This window comes from Physeter macrocephalus, chromosome 21, assembly GCF_002837175.3.
Source record: "Physeter macrocephalus isolate SW-GA chromosome 21, ASM283717v5, whole genome shotgun sequence".
Taxonomy (NCBI): domain Eukaryota; kingdom Metazoa; phylum Chordata; class Mammalia; order Artiodactyla; family Physeteridae; genus Physeter; species Physeter macrocephalus.
Window position 1 is genome coordinate 82279309 of NC_041234.1, and position 6518 is coordinate 82285826.

Genomic DNA, 6518 nt, shown 5'->3' on the forward strand with positions numbered 1-6518 from the left:
ATCACTAAGTCATTTGATCATTGGGAATGATCAAAATTCAAAATTTGAAGTATGACTTCTACTGAATGCTTATCACTTTCACACCACCATAAAGTCAAAAAGTCATAAGTCAAACCATCCTAAGTTGGGGACCATCTGTATATTTACCCACATATATACCCCTTCTGCCCTTCATTCTTTTCTGTAGTTCTGTTCTTCAAAGTAATAGTATAATTTTTTTAGCCTGAAAGAATTAGTGTTTTTTATAGTGCAGTTCTGCTATCAATGAATTCTCACAACTTTTGTTTGTCCAAAAACATCTTTTAAAAAATTTTTATTTTATTTTTTATTTTTTAACCCTTTATTTTATATTGGAATATAGTTGATGAACAAAGCTGTGATAGTTTCAGGTGTACAGCAGTGATTCAGTTATACATATACATGTATCTATTCTTTTTCAAATTCTTTTCCCATTTAGGTTGTTACATAATATTGAGCAGAGTTCCCTGTGCTATACAGTAGGTCCTTGTTGGTTATCCATTTTAAATATAGCAGTGTGTATATGTCAATCCCAAACTCCGTAACTATCCCTTCCCCACTGGTAACCATAAGTTTGTTCTCTAAGTCTGTGAGTCTGTTTCTGTTTTGTAAATAAGTTCATTATATCATTTCTTCTTAGATTCTGCATATAAGCAATATCATACAATATTTCCCTTTGTCTGACTTACTTCATTCAGTATGACAATCTCTAGGTCCGTCCATGCTGTTGCAAATGGCTTTATTTCATTCTTTTTAATGGCTGAATAATAATCCATTGTATATATGTGCCACATCTCCTTTATCCATTCCTCTGTCGATGGACACTTAGGTTGCTTCCATGTCTTGGCTACTGTAAACAGTGCTGCAATGAACGCTGGGGTGTATATATCCTTTCAGACCATGTTTTTCTCCAGATATATGCCCAGGAGTGGGATTGAAGGATCATATGGTAGCTCTATTTTCAGTTTTTTAAGGAACCTCCATACTGTCCTCCATAGTGGCTATATACCAATTTACATTCCCACCAATAGTGTAGGAGTGTTCCCTTCTCTCCACCACCCTTTCCAAGATTTATTGTTTGGGGATTTTTTGATGATAGTCATTTTGACTGGTATGAGGCAAAAACATCTTTATTTCACTTTCACTTTTGAGGATATTTCACTGGATATAGAATTATAGAGTGGTAGTTTTATCGCAGTTTTTTTTTACTTGTTTCCTCCATTTATTACCAAAATATTTAACATTTTAATTTACTTTTAAATTTGTGGTTTTTAATACATGTATTTTTAATAAATCTATTACACATACAAAAGTCAAAACACGCAGGGGACCCTCTCAGGCTGCTCCTAACAAACATCCCCAAAATGGATGTTGGGTGCTATGTGTTCAGGTTAGAGCACCAAACCCTTTTCTGCTTTTCAAACACTGGGAAGGAAAGGAGGAGGCTTGTAATGGCTAAGCTACATAACTCCCAAAGACAATAAAGATTTAGGATTGGTTAGAACTTTTATTTTTTTATTATTTTTTTAATTGGGGTATAGTTTTATAGTGCAGTTCTGCTATCAATGAATTCTCACAACTTTTGTTTGTCCAAAAACATCTTTTAAAAAATTTTTATTTTATTTTTTATTTTTTAACCCTTTATTTTATATTGGAATATAGTTGATGAACAAAGCTGTGATAGTTTCAGGTGTACAGCAGTGATTCAGTTATACATATACATGTATCTATTCTTTTTCAAATTCTTTTCCCATTTAGGTTGTTACATAATATTGAGCAGAGTTCCCTGTGCTATACAGTAGGTCCTTGTTGGTTATCCATTTTAAATATAGCAGTGTGTATATGTCAATCCCAAACTCCGTAACTATCCCTTCCCCACTGGTAACCATAAGTTTGTTCTCTAAGTCTGTGAGTCTGTTTCTGTTTTGTAAATAAGTTCATTATATCATTTCTTCTTAGATTCTGCATATAAGCAATATCATACAATATTTCCCTTTGTCTGACTTACTTCATTCAGTATGACAATCTCTAGGTCCGTCCATGCTGTTGCAAATGGCTTTATTTCATTCTTTTTAATGGCTGAATAATAATCCATTGTATATATGTGCCACATCTCCTTTATCCATTCCTCTGTCGATGGACACTTAGGTTGCTTCCATGTCTTGGCTACTGTAAACAGTGCTGCAATGAACGCTGGGGTGTATATATCCTTTCAGACCATGTTTTTCTCCAGATATATGCCCAGGAGTGGGATTGAAGGATCATATGGTAGCTCTATTTTCAGTTTTTTAAGGAACCTCCATACTGTCCTCCATAGTGGCTATATACCAATTTACATTCCCACCAATAGTGTAGGAGTGTTCCCTTCTCTCCACCACCCTTTCCAAGATTTATTGTTTGGGGATTTTTTGATGATAGTCATTTTGACTGGTATGAGGCAAAAACATCTTTATTTCACTTTCACTTTTGAGGATATTTCACTGGATATAGAATTATAGAGTGGTAGTTTTATCGCAGTTTTTTTTTACTTGTTTCCTCCATTTATTACCAAAATATTTAACATTTTAATTTACTTTTAAATTTGTGGTTTTTAATACATGTATTTTTAATAAATCTATTACACATACAAAAGTCAAAACACGCAGGGGACCCTCTCAGGCTGCTCCTAACAAACATCCCCAAAATGGATGTTGGGTGCTATGTGTTCAGGTTAGAGCACCAAACCCTTTTCTGCTTTTCAAACACTGGGAAGGAAAGGAGGAGGCTTGTAATGGCTAAGCTACATAACTCCCAAAGACAATAAAGATTTAGGATTGGTTAGAACTTTTATTTTTTTATTATTTTTTTAATTGGGGTATAGTTGTTTTACAGTGTTGTGTTAGTTTCTACCATACAGCAAAGTGGAGTTCTCCGTGCTATACAGCAGGTCCTCATTAGTTATCTATTTTATACATATTAGTGCATATTAGTGTATATATGTCAATCCCAATCTCCCAATTCATCCCACCCTCCCTTTCCCTCTGGTGTCCATACACTTGTCCTGTACGTCTGTGTCTCTATTTCTGCCTTGCAAATAGGTTCATCTGTACCATTTTTCTAAATTCCACCTATATGCATTAATATACAATATTTGTTTTTCTCTTTCTGACTTACTTCACTCTGTATGACAGTCTCTAGGTCCATCCACGTCTCTACAAATGACCCAATTTCATTCCTTCTTTTTTTAAAATTTATTTTTGGCTGCGTTGGGTCTTCGTTGCTGCACATGGGCTTTCTCTAGTTGCAGTGAGTGGGGGCTACTCTTCGTTGCAGTGCGTAGGCTTCTCATTGCGGTGGTTTCTCTTGTTGCAGAGAGCGGGCTCTATGCAAGCAGGCTTCAATAGTTGTGGCTCGCGGGCTCTAGAGCGCAGGCTTGGTAGTTGTGGCTCACAGGCTTAGTTGCTCCGTGGCATGTGGGATCTTCCCGGACCAGGGCTTGAACCTGTGTCCCCTGCATTGGCAGGCAGATTCTTAACCACTGCTCCACCAGGGAAGCCTTCATTCCTTTTTATGGCTGAGTAATATTCCATTGTATATATGTACCACATCTTTATCCATTCATCTGTCATGGGACATTTAGGTTGATTCTATGTCCTGGCTATTGTATATAGTGCTGCAATGAACATTGTGGTACCTGTGTGCTTTTGAATTATGGTTTTCTCAGGGTATATGCCTAGTAGTGGGATTGCTGGGTCATATCATAGTTCTATTTTTAGTTTTTTAAGGAACCTCCATACTGTTCTCCATAGTGGCTGTATCAATTTACATTTTGCGCAACAGTGCAAGAGGGCTCCCTTTTCTCCACACCCTCTCCAGCATTTATTGTTTGTAGGTTTTCTGATGATGGCCATTCTGACCAGTGTGCGGTGATACCTCATCGTAGTTTTGATTTGCATTTTTGTAATAATTAGTGATGTTGAGCATCTTTTCATGTGCCAATTGGCCATCTATATGTCTTCTTTGGAGAAATGTCTATTTAGGTCTTCTGCCTAATTTTTTTAAAAAATTAATTAATTAATTAATTAATTAATTTTTGGCTGCACTGGGTCTTCGTTGCTGCACACGGGCTTTCTCTAGTTGCGGAGAGAGGGGGCTACTCTTCTTTGCCGTGCGTGGGATTCTCATTGCAGTGGCTTCTCTTGTTGTGGAGCATGGGCTCTAGAGCGCAGGCTCAGTAGTTGTGGTGCACGGGCTTAGTTGCTCCACGGCATGTGGGATCTTCCCGGACCAGGGCTCGAACCCATGTCTCCTGCATTGGCAGGCGGATTCTTAACCACTGTGCCACCAGGGAAGCCCCTTCTGCCCATTTTTTGACTGGGTGTTTTGGTTTTTTGATATTGAACTGCATGAGCTTTTTGTATGTTTTGGAGATTAATCCTTTGTCCATTGATTCATTTGCAAATATTTTCTCCCATTCTGAGGGTTGTCTTTTCGCCTTCTTTATGGTTTCCTTTGCTGTGCAAAAGCTTATAAGTTTCATTAGGTCCCATTTGTTTTTACTTCCATTACTTCAGGAGGTGGGTCAAAAAAGATCTTGCTGTGATTCATGCCAAAGAGTGTTCTTCCTATGTTTTCCTCTAAGAGTTTTATAGTGTCCAGTCTTACACTTAGGTTTTTAAGCCATTTGGAGTTTTTTTTTGTGTATGGTGCTAGGGAGTGTTCTAATTTCATTCTTTTACATGTGTCTGTCCAGTTTTCCCAGCACCACTTATTGAAGAGACTGTCTTTTCTCCATTGTATATCCTGCCTCCTTTGTCATAGATTAGTTGACCATATGTGCGTGGGTTTATCTCTGGGCTTTCTATGCTGTTCCATTGATCTATATTTCTGTTTTTGTGCCAGTACCATACTATCTTAATTACTGTAGCTTTGTCGTATAGTCTGAAGTCTGGGAGCCTGATTCTTCCAGCTCCGTTTTACTTTCTCAGGATTGCTTTGGCTATTTGGGGTCTTTTGTGTTTCCATACAAATTGTGAAATTTTTTGTTCTAGTTCTGTGAAAAATGCCATTGGTAGTTTGATAGGGATTGCATTGAATCTGTAGAATGCTTTGGGTAGATATAGTCATTTTCACAATATTGATTCTTCCAGTCCAAAAACATGGTATATCTCGCCATCTGTTTGTGTCATCTTTGATTTCTTTCATCAGTGTCTTATAGTTTACTGCATACAGGTCTTTTATCTCCTTAGGTAGGTTTATTCCTAGGTATTTTATTCTTTTTGTTGCAATGGTGAATGGTATTGTTTCCTTAATTTCACTTTCTGATCACTTGTTGTTAGTGTATAGGAATGCAAGAGATTTCCGTGCATTAATTTTGTATCCTGTAACTTTACCAAATTCATTGATTAGCTCTAGTAGTTTTCTGGTGGCATCTTTAGGATATATTGAAGAATTCTTGCATCCCTGGGATAAATCCCACTTGATCATGGTGTATGATCCTTTTAATGTGTTGTTGGATTCTGTTTGCTAGTATTTTGTTGAGGACCTTTGCATCTATATTCATGAATGATATTGGTCTGTAATTTTCTCTTTTTTTTTTTGTAGTATCTTTGTCTGGTTTTGGTATCAGGGTGGTGGTGGCCTCGTAGAATGAGTATGGGAGTGTTCCTGCCTCTGCAATTTTTTGGAAGAGTTTGAGAAGGATGGGTGTTAGCTCTTCTATAAATGTTTGATAGAATTCACCTGTGAAGCTATCTGGTCCTGGACTTTTGTTTGTTGGAAGATTTTAAATCACAGTTGCAATTTCATTACTTGTGATCGGTCTGTTCATGTTTTCTATTTCTTCCTGGTTCAGTCCTGGAAGATTATACCTTTCTAAGAATTTTTCCATTTCTTCATAGTTGTCCATTTTATTGGCATATAGTTTTTTGTAGTAGGCTCTTGTAATCCTTTGTATTTCTGCAGTGTCTGTTGTGATTTATCCTTTTTCATTTCTAATTTTATTGATTTGTGTCCTCTCCCTTTTTTTCTTGATGAGTCTGGCTAATGGTTTATCAGTTTTGTTTACCTTCTCAAAGAACCAGCTTTTAGTTTTATTGATCTTTGCTATTGTTTTCTTTGTTTCTATTTCATTTATTTCTGCTCTGATCTTTATGATTTCTTTCCTTCTACCAACTTTGGGGGTTTTTCTGGTTCTTCTTTCTTTAGTTCTTTTAGCAGTTTAAAGATGTGGTTACACTATATCTTGGCATCCGTGATTGTGTTGTATTGAGGGGTATGTTGTTAGTATTATTTTCACTTCTTTGAAGACAACTTGCCTTTTCCATCCTCTGGCTGCTTTTAGGTTTTACCCTTTATCCTTGATTCAGAGGTTGGACTATGATGTGCCTAGGTATGGTTTTGTTGTGGTTAAAACTGCTTGGGGTTTACTGAGATTCTTGGATCTATGGGTTGATGCCTGTAATAATTTGGGGGAAATTATCAGACATTACCTTTTCAAATATTTTTTTTCTGCCTCATTC